This window comes from Passer montanus, unplaced genomic scaffold (assembly GCF_014805655.1).
Source record: "Passer montanus isolate IOZ18808 unplaced genomic scaffold, ASM1480565v1 scaffold49, whole genome shotgun sequence".
NCBI lineage: Eukaryota > Metazoa > Chordata > Aves > Passeriformes > Passeridae > Passer > Passer montanus.
The window spans coordinates 4,564,308-4,588,136 of NW_024369818.1; the positions used below are offsets into that span (position 1 = coordinate 4,564,308).

The window sequence follows — 23,829 nt, forward strand, 5'->3', positions numbered from 1 at the left end:
TGGCCCCGCGCCCTCCGCACGCCCCGGCGCTTCTGTCTGACCATTTTTGGCTCCTTTAGGCTCCTCCAGAGCTGCACGGAATATGTAATGCCCTGCACCGGGCTGCCGGGGAGCCTGAGTGCGGGTTGCAAGGAGAGATCCTCTCCCTGCATCACTTTTTGTGCTGCTCTGAAATAATTTTCCTTTCTCCTGCAGCTGCTCTAAAGCCAGAAGAACTTTGTCTATATTTGTTTCCAGGATGCCTTTTTCTCCTCTGCTTACAACTATAAAAGCAGCTTTTCATGCTTCAAATCAGAGATAAATGGAAGTCTCTGCTGAAAAAATAAAACACAAGGCTAATCAAATTGTGGCATGGAAGCAGCCTTCAGCCAGTGCACTTTTGAGAGCAGTTTTTAGACGACATTTTTATTTTGTCACTCCATATGGGAAGTCAAACCCATGTGGTTTGGGAGAATGGAAGGTTGTGCTTTTATAGTGATCTCACGAACTATCCCAGCCCAGCTTTGTCCTTAAACTCGTGCTTAAATCCAATTGTCAGAGGTGGGACTGGAGGTTGTACCAGCACAAATCCCTCCTGAATGTAGAACTATTCCACATTTGTTCAACCAGTCTCCAGTTAACTCAGCTCTTCTTAGTTACAACTTTTCTCATTCTGCACCTTCATTTTTTTCCTTTTTAATCTCTTCATCCCTGCCCCAGTGTTCTGGGGCCCTGCTGGATGTGTTTGGTCCAGTACCAGCCAGGATGCCAAGCTGGGCATCCACAGCCATCACCCTCCTGCTCTTCACAGCAGATGTTGCTGTCTTCCAAATATCCAGATTTCATTAATAATGAAAATTTTGAGGCATAGGACTTCATTCTGTCCACAACACCTTGGCAAATTCTGAGTACGCTGATGGAGCAATAATTGGCTAGAAAAGGTATTTTTCTGTCATCCTAAATGTATAAAATTGGAAATGTATCCTCAGTGCTCATCCACCAGAATATCCACTTTATTAAGTGTTTAAAGTTTTTTGTGATACTGAACCAAAACTTATGTGTCTTTTAAGGATTTTTGCGGCATGGTTAAAAACACTGACAGGAAGTTTCTAACGTGGTAAATTTCAGAGGATCATTTTATGGGTTTTTCAATTGTAATCCTGGAATTTCTTCCCTTTGCAGTTTTTCAAAAGGTGGAATTAAATAAACTCAAATGGCAGGAAGATGCAACTGGATGCTTTTATAGGTAAAATAGTGAGGAGAGGCTCAGAAATGTGCGTGATTTGGTTTAGTGGATGTGGTGGAATTGGGGTCAAGGTGGGAATGGATGATCTTGGAGGTCTTTTCCAAACTGTGATTTTGTGACTCTGTTATGTGAATTACAGATGCTCAGGGTAGCAAACACCCCGTGGAGCTGCTCTAACTTAGGGAAAAGTCTTTTCCTGTTTTAGTTTTGATTCCAGAGTTGTATTTAACCTCAGTGTAGAAGGAAAACTAAGGAAAGAGCAGGGCATTGGCAGTTAATGTTTTATGCTTTTTTTTCTTTCCTTAGGAAACAATTCTCCCATTTTTGAGAGGATAAAGTGCAATGGGAACAAGACTGCTCAGAGAAGAATTCCTTGGGACAGAAGGATGGGCAGCATGGAGATTTCTGAGATGGTTTGGATGTCACTTCCATCAAGTTGAAGGAATGTTATGCTAAAACTGTTCATCAAAACTGACCTCTTACGGATTATTTTGTTGGAAAGTCAAGAGAACAACCACTGATTTTTTCCCCAGGGCAGAAATGTTTTGTTAGAGGAGAAAATGAGAAAATAACCAGACCCCAAAAGAGGGGAAAAGAGAAAACCTGAGATTAGAGCAGAGAAAAGGTATCAAAAGAAATTTGATGAAGCCCTAATTGTATCTAAAATCCATGACTGGTTTGAAATCCAAGGAACTACTGTCACATTATTTATGACACATTATTTCTATAGTCAGAAAACCCTCATCTCTTGTATCCCACTTTCAAAAGTACAGTCTATTCCATTCTGAAATCCCCAAAACAAGGGAAAACACCTGGATTTATGGTACTTGGGAGTATTGGCTTGGGATGCAAGCAGCTGGATTTTCCCAGGAATTATTCTGGAATTTTTGAGTAACACAAATCCTGGCACAGGTGCTGGGGGGTGGTGTGGGTACAGGAGCACTGCCAGGTGGGCTCAGGGTGTCACTGCTGTCCCTGGATGTCCCTTGGCACACTGGAGCATCGCAATCCAGGTAAATCCAGCCAGGAATCTGCAGTGGCTTCAGCAGAGCTGGAATTCCATCCCAGTGTGACACGGGCTGGTGACATGGAGTGATGTCAAGTCACTGATGTAGAACTGGGAAGATTCCTTGTCACATAACTGATCCCACTGTGTTCCCAAATCTCCCTTGGGAAATTTTCTACCAAGTTTCCATTCCCATTGCAAATACATGGATAACATATTTAGGCATTATCCTTAAAAAAGTAAAGAAGCAATTTCTTTAAGAGATGGGTGCTCTGTAGAAGACATTTGTGTAATTTTGCATTCTAAATGTGATTTATATTTATAAATAAATTTGCATAAAATCTCCAGCTCTTGATGTCATAGTTCTATTCTATCTTTAATTCAGATGCTCAAAAAATGTAAATTGTTTTTATAGCTAAATAAAAGCCATACAAAGCTTCCAGGAGAGAATAATGAGATACACATTGTGCCATGCAGCCATGATAAATCAAGCAGCACCATGGTTACAGCCAAAGTGGGAGGCCATCACAAACCAAGGAATATCAGCACACAGAGATTCCTTTGGTTTTGCAGACTGATCTGAACTGGGAGAAACTTATGACATGGGTTGATAAGGGAAAATATTTACCTGCAAGTCAAACAGGCCACTAAAATGAGGAGGAACACTTGATTTAGATGGTGGGGGTTTATTATATTTATTATACTATTTATACAATATATTTATCAGCCATATTTGGACCAGGCTCTGCATATATGCAAAATAAAGATACCAGAATTTTTGTAACGGAGGTGGGTTTGCCAATGAAGTACAGACTTATAAAATATAGTTTGGCCATGAAGATGGCATCAGAGAGGAGGGGTATTGGGATCCTTTCAGTCAATAAAAGGCTCCAAATGCTGCAGATCTGGATTAACCAACAGATTAAAAACTGGGTTCCCCTCATCAACAATTAACTCAAACATGAGGAGATAATTATCCCAAATGAAGGTGTGAAAAACCTGTGGGATGGGAGTCATAGAAGGGTAAATAAAAGGTGCAGAAAAGGCTCAGCCTCCCTTCCTGATGGAGAGGCTCAAGGAATAATTTACCTGGATTTTCAAGAGGACAAACCTTGCATTCTGTGACTTGTCGTGGCTGATGCAGGTAGGTCTCATAATTCTCTGGTTTTACCTCATATCTGACAATGTCTCCCAGTACAACTAGTATTTTTTTCTGTTTGTTTGCTGCTGGAAATGTCTAAATCCACCCTGCTCTTCATGGCTTGTGTAGGATGCACTAAAGATGATTTTCACAGCACTGCTGATCTGTTTGCTGAGTTATGCTGATCTTGCTTAGTTAAGCTCAATTTTAAGGTCAAACAGGGTCAGTATTAAGGTCAAACACTCCAAGAGTCACTTGACGATTTTGGAGGTCTTTTCCAACCCTAATGATTGCAGGTTTCTGAGAGTGGCTCTCCAGGAGCTGGGTGGCTGCTCCAAGGCCCTTTGCAGGAGGAAGGGTGCAGAAGAGCAGGAGTGATGGAGAAATGTGTCCAGTGTTTCTGGATGAGTGACTACAGGGAATTCTTGGACGAGGCAGCTGTGACAGGCTCTCCTGTAGAGCCTAAATTTTGCAGAATGTTTGTACTAGAATTTCCAATTTCATTTTATGGCCAAATGTGTACAGCCAACCTGGGTGTGCTGGGATCTGCTGCTTTTCCCTTGGGGTTTCTTCTTCCACACAAAAGAAAAGAAGTGTGGCTTAGTGCTAAATTGTAAACTGGCACCAGCCAGGCCCCTGTGGGATTCTGAGCACCTCCTTGAGAGGTGCTGAGCTGTTTAAGCCCCGTGGACCCTCAGCATCCTGAAGGAGAGATCCCGTGGTGCTCGGCGTTCCCAGGCGCGTGGACAGCGGTGGCAGTGAATGGGGACAGCCCAAAACTCCCTCAAAAGCAGAGCTTTGTTCTGCTGAATTGGGCAGTGAATGCTTTGGGCATCCCAGAGAGCCTGGCCAGCCCTGTTGACTCCTAAGGACCACTCGTGTGCCTTAATTGAGGCAGTGCCTGAATGCTTTAACTGGGTGGGATCAGCGCAGGCATCCCTGAATGTCAAGCTCTCTTCTGTGTCTGTTTTCTAAAGCTAATGACCACCAGGCATTAAAAACCCAGTTCTGGGTTTTGGAGATGCTGAGGCATCTTGTTTCCTATTTGCAAAAGTGAATGCCTTCACCTTATAGTAAAATGTCTTTACTTCCAAGACGTTGGAGCATAGGAAAACAGAGTGTTGCACACTTAATGCCCTCAGAAGTTTTCAGCTACATTAAAATGTCCATAACTTTAAGAAAAAAAACCTAAATAATGCTGCTTAGAAATATTTAAAAACAAAAAATCACAGTCAGCAGACAGCTCTTATGACAAGGCTCTGCCCAGAGTGAATTTTTATGCTTGAGTTATAAACCCTTGAAAAATGGGGATCCTAATACAAAAGCTGACACAGCTTTAACTAAAGCAGCTCTAGTAAGTGCTGCTGTAATTATTTGCTCATTAATTACAAATTTTGCAAGACATGAGAGTAACACAAATTGGAAAATAGGAATAATTATCAGTAATAACGCCACAGAAGCTGGACACATTGAAAGTATCTTCCTCTTTAAATTTAATAATAGCAAGACAGCTAGAAAACTAATAAGAAATACATAATTGAAAATTAACCTTGCAAATCTGCTGTTAATAAACCATGGTACTCTTGCACTACAATAATTTTACACAGCCCTTAATTTGCATTTGAAGTGTTATTCCAGGTAATACTTTGTGCCTTCACAACAATTAATGTGTCTTTGAATTAAAACAAAAACGCCAAGGTTGGATTTGGGATGGCTGGAGAGGAGGGAATGGTTTATCCTGTCGTTTTTAGCAGCTCGGAGCTGGGATGGCTGGAAATCAAATGTACAATGGGGATTTTTGTGCTGGGATGCCTCAATGCTGTTTTGTTGTTGTTGAATCCGGGCATTGTGGCGTTCCCTGCTTTCATCCTCCCCTTGTGCAATCCACCACTCGGGCTCTCGGATCACTTGCACTTTCTCATCCTCCGAGGTGTGAGACTCGATTGCTCGGGGATGATTTAAACATGCAGGGCACAGGGAAGGGGGAGTGTGTGCTCCTTGAGCTCCCTTGCTGCAGCGCAGGCTTTCGAGTGGTTTTCATGGATCTGATGGGGGCAGTGCTGGAGGCACTGGGATTTGCTGGGCAGGCAGAGTCAGTGCAGCCCCTGGCTTAATGAGAGGAGCTGCTGGCACCTCGTGCCTGAGATTTTTTCACCACTCAAAGGGAAGTGGCACTTCCTTCTGAATGTTTTATATCTGTTAGCAATTGACAAAAGGCTCCAAAAATCTTAAATCAATCAATTTGCATGTAAAGATGAAGAGAATTGTTTACTCAAAACGCAGACTGAGTCAACTGCTCTTGCTAAGTATCTCCCACTCACAAAATAAACCTGATATATATCTCTGCCTGCACAGAAAACTCGGAGCCAAGAAGTGTTTAATAATTTTGGAACTCATATCTAGTGAGCTCTGAGTGCTCAGCTGAAAGAAAGGACAGATTCTAGGAAAAAAATCATGCCTGACAGCAGACTTGTATTACATTGCAATACTAATGGCAGTGGAGGTATATGCAGGCACTCAAAGTTGAGTATGACCAAGCAGCTTCAACAAAAATAAAATAAAAATAGAAAAAATAACCCAGAGACCTCCAGTGTTTGGCATCAGAGAGGAGGAACATTGTACACAAACAATTGGGTTAAGAGTGTGCACTCCAAACAGGGTTTCTGCACAATTCCAAGCTCCATCAAGGGCTGCATGTAAAATGTTGGCTTCTTTGTGCAAACCCACAAATCCTGGGGAAAAGGCCACGTGGGGTCAGCAATTCAGCTGTTTGCCTGCTCACTTTATGTAAGAGGTTAGCAGCAGTGTGCTTTTTGTCCCAAGCCAGCAATAGCAGGAACAGCTTGGTTCTGAGAGCGCTGGGGCTCCCCTCGTCGTGCTGGAGAAGGGGTCCTGAAATAAACCTTGGATGGGGATAGCCTTTGATTTGACCTCTTCTGCATTTATCTGGCTGTGTGTGTTCGACTCCCATCGTCCCCTCAGCCTGTGAAGCTCAGACACCACCAGCACAGGTATTTTGCCTTAGTTTCAGCGTGTTTCAGGGGTTTTCAAAACATGGCAATGTGAGAAAATAAGGAATTTTGGGTCCCCAAGCTCTTCCCCTGGAGGGATTGGATGGAAAGCAAATCTTCTATCTGCTCCCAGCCCCTCGGTGAAATCCCAGCAGCATCCCAGGTCTCTGTGGCTTCAGCCCAAGGAGGAGGGAGAGGATTTCCCCTTCCAAATACCTTTGGAATTGGGTACATAGTAAAAAAAAGAAAATTGAAATATTTCTTTACAATCTCTTCTGCTTTGGGGCAAAGCTCTTGAGCAGTGGAGTAGATCTTGTTTTAGGGTGTGAGACTCTGGCACAGGTTGCCCAGAGAAGTTGTTGCTGCTCCATCCCTGGAAGTGTCCAAGGCCAGGACTTGGAGCACCTGGGACAGTGGAAGGTGTCCCTGCCCATGGCAGGGTGGATTAGTTGGTATTTAAGATTCCTTCCAACCCAATCCATTCTGTGATTCCATAATTTATGTGAGCTCAGTGTGACCAAGCTTGAACTTGCTGATGTGAAGGAGGTTTTGGTTGATCCATTGGGATTTGGGAATGGAAGAGAGCAAGGATGGGAGTCCTCAGCTTAACCCTGGTGAGGTTTGACCACAACATTTGTGAATGTAAGAACTGATGGTAAGAGCTGACCAGGGAAGGGCTGTGGAAGGCTGGGTGGATAAACCTGCACTTCCACATGTGTCTGTAGATCCTTCTGAGAGTTCCATGCAGGCTGAGGGAGTTCTGGGGCTGTGCTGCATTTGGTGTGGCAATCTCAGACACCCCATGGCACCTCTTGGGCAGAGACAGCTTTAGGATGGAGAGGAACAGGGAAATGGGCAGCCACAGAGCCAACCTTGGGGAAGAGGAGATGGAAAATACCCTCTCCTTCTGAAAACCAGCAGGTTGGGGGAGAAATGTGCCTCTAATGCAGCTCCTGAGGCTGCCTCTGCCAGTGAATCCCAATCAGTATTCTGTTCATCCTGCTCTCTCAAGGAAAGACATAAAAGAGCAGCATAGCCAAAAGGAAGCTATTTTTAGAAGATGGAGAGATGATTTTTTTCCCCCCCAAACCATTCTGCTGTTATTTATGTTGCGTGGTTCTGGAGTTATTTATTTCGGTGGGAGTTGATGCAAAGTGGGATGGGGTTTAATGTGCGGAGGGATGGTGAAATCCATCCTACAGCTGTCCTTGCTATTTCAGGGCTGGCTTTGAAAGTCTTTCCAACCTGCACGTTGAAAGGTGGCTTTTTTGGATGTTATCAAGGTGTTGCTGGTGGCCAGGGGTGTTTGCTGTCCCCCAGTCCCTCCAACTTCCAGTGCACTGCCCATTCTCCTGTGGCTGGCACTGCAATATATTCTAACCTGGCACTCAAGCCACCCATATGCATTTTTAAAACACTAAAAAGGATCATTCCAAGTGTGCTCCAAGGTAAAAATAAAAGATGTTAACACTTTTCATCGATCAAAGCTAATTTATGCAAACTGGGCTCTGCTGGCAGCTGCAGCAAGGTATAAATGGTGACATCATGGAGCGTGAGCTCTGCCAACCTGGGTTAGTGCTGGGATGACAATGGAGTGATTTAGCTATTATGAGCTCACTTAATATTTCATATTAAAGGGGAGCCTAACCTGCAGCTCAGGGTTATGTGAAGTGCACGTTGTGGAGTTGTTTCAGAACAGATTTTGACACAAACTCTGCAGTTGGGGGAAATGTTTGAGTGACACACATATTGCATATGCTGCTACTCTGCAAGGCTGGTGAAAATCCTTTCAGAAAGGAAAACTTACTGGGGAATGTTTTCTATTTTCTGTATATGTGTGCATGTACATAGACACATGCACACCAAAGGGTGGAAAATCTGGAATGTTGTCTTAAGCTTTCTGCTATGAAATCATCACAGGAGAAGAAAGTCACTTGGATCATACAAATATAGCTGCAGTTTTTAAATCCCAAACCCTGTCACTCTCACAATGACAACAAAATACTGTAGATGTGATGGGTCACGAGTTTGAACTTTTAACACCAATTTGAGATTCCAGCCCCTTTTACAGAAACAGTGCTGAAGTGACCTCCCATTCAGTGAGGAAAGCACTGCAGCTGGTCTGAAAAAACATCAAGTAAAGCACCAGGAAAAGAAAAGCTTGTTGTAGTTGATGCTTTGGCTCCCCAGGTTTTCAGCTGATGAGAGAGGATGCTTCTCTCCAAACCTCAGTGGCAGCCCTGCACTGAGCCTGGGAGCCTTCTGTTGCACTGCTCATCTTGCTTTTAAAAAATTGTATTATTAATTGTCAGAAAATTGGAATTACATTTGGAATGACTAGTTTTCCTGCTTAGTGCATGATGAGAAGAGGCAGAATTTAGGCTGAGTGTGTTGGTGGACACAAGATAATTGTGTCCAGACTGTAGGACAGTGGGGTCAAAAGAGCAGGTGGGGACTGATATTCTTCCAGTTAAAACCATAGGCAGGATGCTTTTATATATTTGGGATTAAACACAGGGGTTGTAACAAGGATAACTTGCTAACCTTGGCTACTGCAACAGGAGGCTGGGACAGCTGAACCATGGGAAGGTTTTCCTATTTAGGTGGATTTAGCCACTTTTCAGACCCTTTAAATGACAGGAAGGAATCCTTTAGGATTATCCTAGGAATATGGTGATATTTGCACCTGCAGTTTAAGTCTAAGACTGGCAGTTTCATCCTTGATGACCTTAAGGACCAGTTTTGCTGCTGTTTTTTTGGCAAGAACAAGGACAATGAGTATCCCAGAAGAGATGTGGCCAAGCCCTGAGCCTGCAAAGTGCCTCAGTGTCTGGAAAAATGACTTTTTTACCCTCTAAGTCTCTTATGTTCATCAGTGTCACAAAGCCAGGACTGGTTGCACATTGCTGACCACCAGCAGCCTGTGTTTGAAAGCACATTTTGGGGGTTGCTCTGCATGTCTGAGACATTTCATATTTAGGGAAGGTGCTAATGTTTTCTGCATCCACATTTGAGGCTGTTTTGCAACATCTTCCATAGCAGTGAAATGACTGTGCCACTGCTATGGACACTTATCCAAAGCAATCATTATTAGTGCAAATGTTTAAAATGTAGTGGCACAAGAAATATTCATCAGTATGGTTCTTGAAGTTGCATTAGAACAAGACAAGTGCAAATCCAGAATTGTAGGATTTTTTAGTTATTTAAATGCTACTTTAGGATCTTTTCCTGCCCACAATGAATTTCCTTACAGCTGATTGAAAATTTTATGGTTTTTCAATCAGAATTAGTTCAAGCCACTAGAAAACATCCTTTGTCCCTGTATTGATAGGAACGCAGTATTCTCCTTTCTTCCTGTTTGGCCTCCTCTGCTCTGGATGCAACGGGAGTAAACACAGTGCAAGGATTTGTGTTCCAACAAAGAAGAACAATTGCAGCAGTGTTCAAATTCACAAGGTTTGAGGATTGTAGCTGGAGTTTATTTGAGAGTGGGGGGAGGAAATGTTTATCCCACTTCAATTTAGAGGCTCTCCCTTTGCCTTATCCCTGCTTATCACAGAGGGACAAGCGTTCTTTCCTGTAATGGAAATAATTCCCATTCTATTCCAAAAAACAGCCTAGAAGGCGTGGGATCCCAGGAATAAGCTTCTCCCTCTAGTGGCAGCAGAAAGCGAGATGCAGAACTCTTGGACCAGGTAGTTTATTTTTCTTTTTTTCTCCTTTGGGAAATCATATGAGGTAAAAGAGCTGCTGTTTATTTACAGCTCCAAAGGAATATTAATATGGTACAAAATATCTGCAGCTGCCTCCTGGTTCTCTTTAGTCATTGAAATGCCTCAAAACCAATACACTGAATGGTGTTTCTCTAATTTTTAAGACCTTAAGGCTCAAAGTACAACAGAGACAACTTGAGAAACACAAATTCTGGTTAGTTTGGTGTCCTGCTAATTCCTTGTGGCAGAATAATGGAGCAGACACTGTGCTTGGGAATAAGTGCTGGAATCAGTTCAGCATCCCTCCCTGCAAAGCCTGGCACTGGACAGTCGGCAGAGAGGGAGGGATGGGGATATTCAGAGAACTGCATTGGGGAGTGTTTGAACCATATCTGGGGCTACTGTGTTTATTTGACACATAAAATGCAAACCCACATGCCCACAAGGACTAAACTGCCCTTGCACCTCTGTAGGGAAAAAAAATTTGTATCTATAAGCAGGAGAGGATGAACACCAGCTAAAAGTCAAATAATAAAGTATGTCTGAGAAGAAGGTGGGTTTTGTAAGAAATATTAAATAAGCCCAGTGAACACAGAGAAGCTGAGGCTGCCCCTGGATCCTGGCAGTGTCCAAGGCCAGGTTGGATGGAGCTTGGAGCAGCTTGGGAGAATGGAAGGTGTCCCTGCCCATGGCAGGGGTGGGATGGGATGAGCTTGAAGGTCCCTTCCCACCCAAACCATCCTGGGATTCTATAAAGCCTACCACCTCTTCTGTCCTATTTCTGCTTTCCACCTCTGATGGTGCTTTAGCTACCCAAGAAGAGCATAAACCCAACAATATTGGTTTTAGATGAGCAGAAAGGTTGAACTGTGGAGGGAGCCGGGGTGAAACATTTGTCCCTGGTTGTCTGAATCTGTCACTGGTGTTTCAGTCCCCATGACTGGTGAGGATTTCAGTGTACACTCTCACTTTAATAGACTACATGAAGGAAAGGTGGAACCAGCATCTTAAATTCAGGGAGAATGTGTCCTTCAAGCTCTGGTGCTGAAAATAGTGTTGAGCCAAAGGATGTTCTGTTATCAAGAGAAAACACAAGACACCCTCATCCCCCATGTGCAGCTCAGGCCCCCTTTGATATGGGGCTGCAGCAGAGCTGTCCTGGGCTGGTTTGGGGATGGAACTTGTGCAAACTCCTCTGTGTCCTTGGGAAGCTCCACCTGGCTCTGCCTTGGGAAGGCCTGAGAAGGAAATTGTGGCCAGGATCTGCAGTGACATTATTACATCCTTGGGACATAGGAAAGGTCTGCCTGACCTGGGGGTGACATGAATTAGTCCAGGAACTGGGAAGTCTTCCATGAGGGAGGAGCTTGGTGACTTCAGAGTGCAGTGCAACCTGTGCTCCTTCCAGCTGGGCTTGGTAATTGTCAGGGCAGCCAAATTCCAGCTTCTTTCTTCCAAAGTTAGTGGTATTTCTTGTGTCCTTTCTGAGGGCTGTTTCTCTGGGGCCTGCTCCATGTCAGGGCCCTCTGGGGAGAGGATGTGGCACAGGAATTCTGGCAGGGCTCTGAGGGATGCTGGTGGCTGCCTGGGCTCACCCTTGTCCAAGGGTTGTGTTTTCCTCCCTCCTGATCCTCAGGACCAGCTCACCTTGTTCTGATGTTTGCCCAAGAGGTGCCTGGGGGCTCTTAAGGACAGAAAACTCTCTGGGATTTATTTCTTCCATGCTGCCTTCTGTGAGATGGTCTCACTTTTAGTTACTTTCCAAATCACAGAGCAATATTTCAGGTTTTTAGCACTGTCACTTCTTTGGGTAACACCTTGTCCTGACTCTGGCAGGTACCTGGGCTGCTTTTCCAGCTTCTTGTTTCCTCCCTGGACCTGAAAACTGTTCTAATTTTATTTTACCTCCCTGTAAAGTTTCTTTTCATTCGCTGCCTTTGCTTTTCTTATCGCATTTTATGCTCTCAACTTCATTATGCAATTGTTCCAACCCTGCTCTGTATTTGATGTTTTATAACTCGTGTCTGCCTTTTCTTCCACTGTTGATTACTTTTACATTTTGATGTTCCTTCACACTGGCTTTACAGGGGAAAAAAATAGAAAAAACAACTTGAACATTCCCTGTGCAATTACTGGGAGGTGGCACACACAACCCCCGGGCATACATTAATTTATCTTTGAACACTTTCTATTTCCTCTGTGTCCTTTCTCTCCCCAGCTTTATCATGTTGAATTTCACCCTGCACTTACTCTCCCAACTTTGCTCTGCTAAAATCTAATCTACTTGTTTTCTAACTTCTGGTTGAACATTAATCCTGGTGAAATCCTTAAGGGCTGAGCCCAGAGTCTCCCCCATACTTGCATCCACTCATAATTGCTGGTGCAGGAGCCTTGCTCAGGAATTATTCCTCACAAAAAGCCACCTTCTTCCCAGACATACTCCAGATGAGGGAAAAAATACATGGTGGGACCCCCTGCACAGTAAAAAATGATTTTTCCCCAGTTCCCCAGGTATTGCTCACATCCTCTCCCCCTCTTCAGATTTGTCTTTCCCCTTGACTTGATCCCAGCTGAACATTTCAGCATCTGCCTGATTTTGAGCAGCTGGGACATGGGTTTCAAGTGCTGCAGTTCTGGTACTTCCATAAATTTCCTTAAAAACAACCAACTTGGATTGCTCAGCAAAAAGTCTTCATGTTAATCAGCAGAAGTCTTGAAACACTCTGGATGAGCCCTGGACTTTTCTAGACCTGTAAATCTATTTTCAGGAAACCCCTGAAGGTTATTCCCATTGAAAGCACTTCTTTATACCCACATAAATTCCCAATGCATATAAAATTCTGTCAGGGTGGATACTTTGAGTGTGTTTGTCTTGTTCTTCCATATCTTTATCTAGTTCTTGTATTATATGTAATTAACACATTTAATACTGACTTTAATTGACCTCATCAATGTCATGGCTTATTAAGCTTTTTATCATGTAATGCTCTTTTTCCCCCATCTCTGTAATGATCACATACATTTGTTTATCATAAATTGAGTGCATGTGTTTTGGAAAAATAAAATTGAAATGCCAAGTGCTTTTCAGAAATACTTTCAAGCACAGTAAAAGAGATACCTGGGTGTAGTTAAATTTTTATAAAGTGCAACATGAAAACATGTCTTTACCTTCATTGCTTTCTCTGTCTTCCACCTCCTGCCTTTTTTCCCAGAAAGGCAGCTGACAAAAATAAGAAGGAATATTTCTTGTGCTAAATGAAAACAACTTAAATCTCTTTTTATTTATTTGGTATTTAATCTCAAGTGGAAGCTTGCAATCAGAACCTGTGCTTTCTGTTCAAACTGGAAAAGTATTCTTCACAAATAAGTGTTTGTTTGGAGGGGGAGAAAGCTCTAATTGTAACTCTTGGGTCTCACAATAAATATTTCTGTAGTGAATTTGAATTGATTAATCTGTCACTTTTTTCAGTAAAGTGCAAAATCAGATCAGCTCCCATCTTGCTTATTTACACGGTCAGCTTTAATTTGTCATTAGTTCTATTGAGTAGCAAAGCTTTTAGTGCAGAAGATACCTCTTCCACTTAATGGATAATCATTTAGTGGAATATAATTTAAAAGGATTTATCTGGTCTCTCTGCCATGGCTGTAACCTAACCCCAGCATGATAAACTTTCTCCGGGAGAAGGATTAGCACTTTCTGGTGGCTTTTGCTTGGGAATTTGTTCAGTCATTAGTTCAACACCCAGCTTGGCCAAAGTGTCCTGAGAGCTGCACCTGAGGCCTTGAAACAGTGAAAGTGTTTCTGGCTTTGGCTGCACTTTGCATTAGACCACTTTGTGTCAGGTGATTCAGTAGGTTTCCAATCCAGATCCCTTCCCTGCATTATTTGGAAGAGCAGAGCAAGAAACTCAAGGCAGAGGGTAGGAGAGTTGGAAAGGTTTTGTGTGAGATGAGGGGCCAGGAGCTCTACCTGGAAAAAACAGGGAACACTAAATGAAAACGAGTTCTTGAGCAAGTTATGGGAAGAGACTGGACAGATCATGATAAGAATTTTGACTTGCAGTGGAGGGCCATGGGGGTAAGAGCTGGTTTTTCTCCAGAGCTGCTTTTCTGGGCACCAGAGCTGTATCCCCTCAGCCAGAGGGATGGGAATGTCAGCCCTCCCAGAGAAGCACCCTTAATCAGGGATGCAAGTTGCTGTAACAGTTTGAACTCCTAGAATCTGAAATGATGAAGAATCCTGACTTCAATCCATTTTCTTTCTTCCCCATTGCTGAGCTCTGGCACTCCTGGAAGGTGACAATGGTGGCACTGCAATGTTATGAGCTCCAAAACCAGGGCAATTCATCTTCATGGCTCTGCAGCACGGGGCAGGTGCTGTGACAGTGGAGTTTGCATTAAGTGAAGGTTTGTCCCAGGAAAATCTGCAGCAGGGACAGAGAAGCACTATATAGATCCAAGTAGGACCTTTTTTCAGGGAGCGTGTGAGGATATTTTCAATGGTGTTTGGACTGATGTGCTGGGACAGTGACAGCTGACAGCTGGACCTGGAGTCACCAAACTAAAGCTTTTGGGCAAAAACTTTGAATTAATACATCATCAATAACTGAACAAGTGCAGCGCTCCTCATCAGCATGGATTGACCTTGCTTTTAGTGCTAAATGTGAAAAAAGTCAGGCTTCCCAGGGCTTTAATTTGGTTTTGCTTCTTTTATCCTGGGTCTGCCTGGGTTCCAGAGCTGTCACCACTGGAATAGGATCATTCCAGCTCCTGCTGAAGCTCTGTCAGTAGGGCATGGCCAGGCTTGATGACAGATGTGACAAGAGGGTTTTGGTTGGGTTTTTTTTTGAACCTGATGCTTTCCTCTAACTCTTCTATTCCCCTTATTGCTAAAAGAAGAGTTTTAAACTCCCAAATAGCAAAAACCAAACACCCTCTTCAAAACTCCATGTTGCATTTTTAATGATCTTTTATGGTTGTGTAATAATCCAAAGCAACATTTTGAAGCTTCATTTTTGGAAGGGATTAACAGGGACTGTTTTAATCTTTCCTGTAGTGTATAAACTGCTGGAAAGCAATCCAGCAATCCAGAGGCAGTTATGTTTTCACTGATGCCTGGAATTGAAATACTCGTTGATTTTTACTTTCTTTCTTTTGGCAACATTTCTACTCGAGGAAAGAACTTGAGTGCAATCAATTAAAGAAAGGATCTGATTTGCTTTGTAATTGTTTTTCTGTCTCTATGAATGATGTAAGGGCATTTTGGAAGAATTTACTTCACCACTCTGTCTTTTCTAAAATAACAGGTTTACTGGTTGATTTATGGGTTGTTTGTTTTGTTTTTGTTGTTCTGTCTGTAGGTGAGAAAAAGGTTAATTTGCTTGAGAAATCATGTCTATGCCAGAGAAGGTCAACTTGTTCCATCATCGTGTTCTGCCATTGGAGCTGACCTCAACCTAAGCACGGCACTTTAAGGCAGGAATTAGACATCCTGTTTTTCTCCATGCTTTTCCCAGCATTTGTTTTCTCCTGTTGTCATAGTTTCTCAGAAAAGGCAGGAGGGTGTGACTCCCAGGAATGAATTCTGTTCCCTCTCAAGTCGTGTTTTTGACGTTGCACTTCAAAAACTTCGATTTTTGCTGTGGCTGTGCCAAGCTGTGTCAGGTGTGACTGCCCATGAGCCAAAACACCAAGTCTATTTGGGAATGGTGTCAAAGGCAGGAAAAAACTGTGGAAGCACAAAGATTGGGAAAGACTGGGAATATTAACTTTGTCAAAGTGGATGTCCATGGATATCAAAGCATAGTGAGTCCTGGGGATGTCCCAGCTCCTCTTCCTGTGCTATTCCCATGATTTGCAGGATTCTGACCACAAACGATGGACCAAGGCATCCAAATCCTTGGATCCAATCCAAATCCAGAAGCTCCTGCTTCTTGGAGCCTGGATTCAACTCTTGTCAAGGGGAAATATTCTAGGGAGTGACTAAGGAAGATGAAGTAAACTCCCAATAATGTTTAGCTGGAGGGTTTAGGAGAGGTGGTGGAGGAAATGTTAAAATGTTTGATCAGTCTGTAGGATTCACTCTGGATGCGCCAGAATTTATGTTGGCATCTCCCTATTTCCATTCTTGTTCCAAAGTCACCAGAAGCTTGGAAATTGGCTTGGAGGTTGCACCTCTCATGCTAAATCTGGCTTGGGGAGGTTGTGCAGCTGGAGACTCATCTCCACCCAGACCCAACTCCCACAGTAGTTTTGGGAAATTAATGGGAATGCATTTTGTGACAGCTTAGTGATAAAGTGATGGTTAAGAGGGTGTTGCCAAATTTGAGATACAAGTCAGCAGGAGTCTCTGTATGTGTGCAGTTTTGATGTGTTCTATGTTGTTTCCTGGAAGATCCACATGCAAGAAGAAGCAACTCAATAAATTAAGGGGTTTTTTTCCTAGTAAGTCTCATACAGGGAGTGATACTTTGCTTTTGTGGATTTGCAATTGCTCTTAAGTTACCAGGGATGCTGCAGGGGGGACTGGAAAGAAAATAAGCTTTTTTCCCCATTTCTTTAATTGGATAAGAGTGAAAAATGTGGTTGGAGTTTGTCAGCATAGAAACAAATGTCTGAATTTACTTGCAAGACTTCAATATCTTCAACCTTCCCAGGTATAAAACCCCCTGCAGTAAAAGGCATGTGCACAGGATTTTACATAATTTACTATTTTTGATGAAAAATCTCACCAAAGTGACACCTGAGGCACCACATCCATTGCCCTTTGATAAGAGATGGAAGTTGGTCAGTCCTGCTCTTGACATTTATTAGTGCTGATTCCCAGGGCCAAGGAATGGCAGGAAGAGTTGGTTATACAGTAACTTCTGAACTGGAGGGGCAGAGCTGGTATTAAAGATCTTGGATTTGCTTTAGGCTTCCTGTACATCAGTATAAAGCTGTGGTAGGCTCTTCATGCACTTGCAAGTCAAAACACTTCACAGGTCCTTTTTTTTTTTGGGTAGTTTCTTGACTTTAAAAAAAAAATTATTTTTCTCACAGTAGTTGTTAAAACATTTGCAGAATAAGTGCTGAACTGAAAATAAATTTGTGCATCCACTTTATATTTCAACAATGCACAATAGTTGCTATTGCAGGTTTTACCAGCCTGCAGAATTGGTCTTGGCTTTCCCCTCCTCAGGGCAGATCATGTATCACGCCCTGTTTAACTCCTTCAACAGACACAAGAAGAAATTTCACTTCTACAGAGCAATCAGACCTCCCCCTGCCCTTGAGCCTTCACGGGGAGGATGTATGAGTTGGGATTTTCAAGTACATATTAAGAAGTTTATTGCCAGTGGAGTATGCATAGATCAATATTCAATATAGCTGTAAACACACGTCCTTCACACGGGTGCTGGATGCCCTTCCTTGGGCCTGCAGCTCCCTGGAACACTCTTACAGCAGGCCACAAACAATAAAACATCATCTCTCTGCCTGCCTGGCCCAGGGTTTGCTCAAGCAGGTGCTCAGAGGGGAGATTTTTACACTTTTGACCTATTGGTTTCACCTCCTATTTGATTTTTAACGTGAAATATTCAGGTGAGGAGAGCTCTTTCCCCAGTATTTTACATTGCTGGCATTCACTAGCAGCTGGTGTTTCCTCTTTGTTGGGGCAAAAACCAGATGAAGTGTCACATGTGGATCTTTGTGCTTTGCTGATGGAGAGAGCCCTTGGAAAACTCACCTGAACGTCAGCTGGGGCCGCAGCATTGGTCTGTTAATTAGCATATTCCAAGAAAATTATCAAAAGTTGGACCATTCCCATCCAAAAAACCACAATAACTGCAGATCTTTGGGGGTAGGGTGCTCCCAACCCAAAAAAGGCTCTTTGTCTTGTCCCTAAAGTGAGGGCTACAAATCCTTCTCTGTTAAACTGAGGGGGGAGAATCTGGTTGGCAATAAAAGTTAAACTGCTGTCTAAGGAATTTCTGCTTATTTTGCTGTATCTCATTCAGCTTGAGATTTTTTGAACTGGACAGGGAGTTTGCAGGGATCTGAGGGCTGTCATAGCTGAGAATTGGGCTTTTTATAATGCAGAAGAGTCTTTATTCAATTGTTTATCCTGTGTCAGAAGGGCTGTGCATGAGAAGTAATTGCCAGAGGAGAAAACTCCTGGCAGTTCCCACCGAACCCATGGCACATGCTTGAAGTGCCATCCAAGCCTAAACAGCACTCAAAATAAAACAGGGATTTGTTCCCTTCTGTGTGGATTTCCTGGTCTGAGATATCTTGTCAGGCTGGCAGAAATAATTATTACTAGGAGAAGATGGGAATTCTTCCCTCTAAGATTCCTCGTTCATCCATTCGCCAGGAGAACAATTAATGACAACTCACTAATGGCTGCAACACTTGATTTTCTCTTTGCAGTGGCATGTGCAGTCCCAGGTTTCTGAGTGCTGGGTACTCCCTGCCTGGCCCCAATTACTTTGGCAGGGAGGATGGGATGCTGCAGAGCTTCCCCTGGCAAGGCAATTCCCAGCCAAGAACGGGTTGGAGCTGCTGGCACTGAAGTGGTGTCTGGGAGCAGCTCTGGGTAGTGGGAATCACTGCCTGGCTCCAGCAAAGGAAGAGCAGTTGAGGTTTTAGCTGTGTAATTAATTACCACAGATTTGGATGGGGGTAGGGGAGAGAATTTGGGCTTCAGGGCTGAGTGAAAATATCAGACACTTCCCAACTGACCAAATATTTCCTGTAAGATGAAACCAACAAGACCAAGAGACAGAAAGATGTTAAAAAGAAATATGGTCTAAAATTAAAATAAAGCAACATTTGCTCCATCCAGTTTCCTCATCGAGGCTTTTGCCCTGAGTCTGCAGGTAGAGCATGGGCTGGCATCAGTCTGTGATTTAAGGCTGGGAATCACCAACATTCCATGGTCTGTTTTACTGACCTGGTGGCCCAAAATCTGCAGAGCTGAGCTGGAGAAGCTCCTTTTGGTCAGTCTGGAGCCTTTTGTCCTGGGGCATCCACCAAGCCCATCACCAGGGCCGGGGGAATTAAACAGCACAACCCCAAACCCCCTCTCCTGCACCTCTGACATGTTGCAGAGATAAGAAACCAACTGACTTGGCTGGGACAGCACTAAATGTTTCCAAAATCCTGGTGGATAAATTCAGTATCTTAATATCAGAGGCGTTGGTGGAGGCCAGGAGCTTGTCTTTCACGTCCACTGAAAATGTTATTTTTAGTGCATTACATCTTCAGACTTGAAAGGAGAAAAGCCCAACACTAGCTAATAATTAAGTGATTAACTGTAATAATATGCTGCACATTTTGAAGTGAGCAGTATAGGTTCAGATGAATCAGGAGTGAATTTATACATTAATACTTATTCAAAAGTGTGTTTTATGATTTAATTACAGTTCTAAAGGAACCAACCCAGAGAAGAAACATAATGCCCTGATGTTTGCATTATTCTTACACAAGGAAACATCCAAAGTTTGCCTGTTAATTAATGGATTCTGTGTAATTTATTTATATCTCTACTGCCTTTCCCATTATGCTGCTATGGCTGATCTTGGGAAGCAGAGAGGGGAGACTGAGTTCAGGAAGGGATCACTCCTCATCCCAAAAGTGCTGCTGTAGCAGAAACAGCCTTTGATCCCAGAGAGATGGTTCTGAGATTTAGGACTTGCAGCGTTCCCATTGCTGAATATGTAATTTAGGTCACTGAACTATGTTTTGGTGGAAGATACTTATCTATTCCACTTCTTGCTGATGTCATGTGCTGGGAAATCAGATGTTAGAGTGCAAAAATACATGAGAGGCCAGGCTTAAAATGGCATAAAATATAAATGTCTCTGTGACTGGATGCAGCTCCTGGTGGTGGTTGTTGGGGATGAGGGTCACATCCTTTCTTTTCTGCTTCATTGTCCTGCTCCATCCAAACTCTGACAAAAATAAAAAAATCTGGTTTATCTCTCCCTTGATTTTTGGTGCAGAAGAGGAGCAGAGAAGCCCCAACCCACTGTCTCCTACTTTCTCTGCTCTAACTCTGTTCAATTTGGGAAAGCTGAGGGTGTTAAATTCAGGTGTTTTCCCTGTATCTCCAACAGAGATGTTCACTACCTACAAGAAAGGTTAATTCAACCCAAAATGTCCCTCTTAAAGAGAATGTGGGTTTTAAAAGGTGTGTGGATACCTTGTTTTGAGAAGAATTAGTAAATCATGTCCTGGTTTAGTGCAGTCATGGCAGGCAGTGATGGTCTGTAGTTAAATTCTCCTCTCAAGGTTTGCTGTGTGCACTGTCAGCTACTTCTGTAGTTTACCAAACTATTTTTTTCCCCTTTCTCCCTCCTTCCCCTTTGAAAATCCTCCATATTTTTACTTTAGGGAAATTGTTAACAGGGAGCAGGCTCGGAGGAAGATATGGAGGGGCTTATCTTAGTTGTAAAATTACTCAGAAGTTCAACTGATAACAGCAATGCAAATTTAAATAAGTAATAAAAACCCTCCAAACCTCACCCTTGGGTAACAAAAAGAAAATATGGCTCTGAGATAATTCATCAGGCAGTGCTCAGCAAACACAAAGAGAAAAATACATTTTTCCCCCCTAATTCTTTCAGGGTAGAAGAAAAAAAATCAGGAAGTTTTTCTCTTCCATCTATGAAATTTTAGCAAACCGTGATCAGTAAAGCAGTTGTGAGAAATATCAGCTACCCTTGCTAGCTAGTATTTGAAAATCTCTGATTTATAGCAGCAGCTGATGCCAAGATAGCAGCCTGGATTTTGCAGATCAATCTCCTGTAGCTGCTGAGATCTGAAGTATCAGAACTACCAAGTTCACATTTTCTGTATTTTTCTTTATCAGATTCCAACCCATCTGTAAAAGTCCCCAGCTTTCTGACACTGTTCCTATTGAACAACATAATCCAGGGAGCCTACAAATTGTTAATGGTTCACCTTTTCAGTGAATCCTGAAGATTTTGGAGAAAGATTTTTCTTACTTATGATCTTCCCCCTGTTCCTTAAAGATGAACACACTGTAAGAATGTTTACATAAATAATGGCTATATAAGCATTATATACAAATGCACATATTATGTTTATTATTAGTTGGCTGTACTTATTTGTTCTCACTAATGGCTAATTAATTTGGGAGAAGCTTACAAAGCTAATGATGTATATAGTGCTAAATTCTGTGCTAAATCAAAGATATCAGCCTAGAATTTACAGTGAGATGGTAATTGCTGAGGTTATCAAGTAGAAGGTATTTGCAGTTTGACATAATTTGTCATTTATAACAACTCTTACTAAAAGTTCCAGGATTTACAGATGAGTTGATCCAGATCACCTTTGTACAGCAGTTAATTATTAGCTCCTGCACTACCAGCTTTCACTTCTAAATTACCTCCTCTCTCCTTCAGTCTTGCTTTTAAAAGCAGTTTAAGATTATATTTGCCACGAGGCTGCTGAATTTATCTTGGGCACCGGTGACTCAAACTCCACGTTGAACTCTCTCAACACTCCTCGGAGTGAAGCTGCTGCTCGGAATTTGTTTCCAGAATTATTAAAGGGATCATGTTTTAGAAGTTTGTGGCATAAATACTGATGGTCTCCCTGACAGACAAAAGGCACAAATAACCACTGATCCCAGATAAATTGCTGGAGTTTCCCCTTTCTTCAGTAGCTTGCCGTTGTGAAATTTAAAAAAAAAAAAATTATGTCCAAAATAATTAGGAAGTGTCAGGGAGATTTCCCACACCAGCAGGGACGCTGCAGAATTCAAACTGCAATTCCAAATGTTCCTGAGCCTCTTCAAACCCTCCCTGATTGCTACAGTGGGGTGGAAAATAAACACAGGGATTATTCACCAAACAGAAATTTTAACTCTTAGTCCACGAGATGAGGGTGACATTTTGCTGCTGGGGTGGGAGGAGGTGGGGAAGGGGAACAGGCACATTCAGGGATTTTCTCTTTAGCACTGCAACTCTCTAAGTTGAAGATATGTTACGGTGTAAAACAAAAGTATTTTGGAATTCCTTATCTCAATAATTTTTTGTTGTTTTTCCCGGATTACAGTAACTTTTTGTTTGCTGGTAGTTGCTTTCTTTAGCAATTGAGACATATTGAGACATAATTCAAAATGACAGGACAGGAGTAACCAATACACGGGGCACAAATGACTCCCTGTTAACATGTCACGTATTACATCCTTTATTAAAACCAGCCCCTGCTCCGTGTTGGCAAACAGCATTTCCAGCCATCCCCCAGCACAGCTTTATGATGGATTGTCCTGGAGCTTGGTTGTATGTGGAGTAAAATATCAGCATCCATATAAACACACAATGTTGTAATAATGGAGGGTTTTTTTCCTTTATATTCTCTTTGTAGGGATTTCCATTCAAACAATATTTTTAATCACAGCTCATAGTTTTAAATAGGCTTCCCAGGGCAGCCTGGATTGCAAAGCTTGGAGGTATTTCAGCATCCCTCTTCAGCACAATCAATTAATCTGAGAGTTAAGGCATACCTGCCCAGCTGTCTGCCTCAGGTCTGCAGCTTCCTTGAATTTTTCCCATTATCCTAAGTTTTTGTACAGCTTCCCTCCCACCTGGCACTGTGACTTTTCAAATAATATTTTCCCTTTTATCGTCTTTGTTTCTCTTCTATAATTTATCACTTGAATTCCATTTAAAAAACAAATAGAGCTGTGCATGAATCCCAAATTGCTCTGTAAAGGATTCAGAATTCCCACACGCTCTGCTCAGCTTTAGCCTCTGTGCCTGGCTGTTTCCTTTCGTGCTGAAGCTGGAAAATCCCGACTCCTTATTCCGGTGTCGGTGCAACAGATGTCTGAGTCCCATCCTCAGCCGGTGTTTCTGGAGCAGCAGTGAGTAGGGGTGTTGTTTCTGCAGGATAAGGGAGGACTGAGAAACGACAGGGGTTTTCAAACCCTGTGTGTTTGTTCACAAGATGCCAGGTATTGTTTTAAAGCTGAGCCTGTAAATAAGAATGTGTGTTATTATTTATTATTTATTGATAATGTCTCTTGTGCAACGTGAAAGCTTGTATCAAAAAAATTGCAGGGCATGGTGTTTACAAATAGCCAAAAAACCCCAAACCCTGAGGGGTGTGTGAGTGTGGGGAAGAGGATGGAGGGGGAGCAGAGGCAGCGGGTCCGGCTGCCGTGGGAATCCCACCTCGGGTCCATCCCTGGCAGCTCTCCATCCCACAGCAAGCCCAGCACTGGAAAAATGCCCCATTCCCGTGGTGAGAAAGGTGATGGTATGTTTATCACGCAGCCAAGAAATAAATGGGAGCCATTACAAAGGTGTATAATTCAGCAATTACAGTTATTTGTTTTTTCTGACACCCCCTGCAAACAGTTATCGCTTCAGTCAAACATAATCAAATTATCTTTTTTTTTTTTCGTTTTCCTGGTACTGTATATTAACAGGGCAAATAAAAGGGAAAATAGTGCAGTCCCTTGTAATAAAGAAAACAGCAGCAAACTATTAATGCTCTTTGAAAAGAGTAGTTTTAACAAAGTAAGCAAGAATCATTTTCTTTGGTTGAGTGTTGATTCCCCAGTGTGCTCTCAGTAAGTAATTAGAATGGCCCAGTGAATGTCAGCATCAGCTTGTTTATTCTCATTATTTTATCATTTTAAAAACCCTCTAGGTGATGAGACATGCAGTATAGAACATAATTACCATTATTAGCATACTAATTGGACACAAAAATAGGCC

General features: G+C 42.6%; 1 long non-coding RNA gene across 1 annotated transcript; it reads left to right on the forward strand.

Annotated features, from left to right (window-relative positions):
• Nucleotides 1-3,306: 3,306 nt before the first annotated feature.
• On the forward strand, nt 3,307-16,054 carry LOC120508674. The gene is made up of 3 exons (XR_005629041.1): nt 3,307-3,375; nt 10,000-10,078; nt 15,457-16,054. It is a non-coding gene; the product is annotated as an uncharacterized LOC120508674 (long non-coding RNA).
• Nucleotides 16,055-23,829: the final 7,775 nt, after the last annotated feature.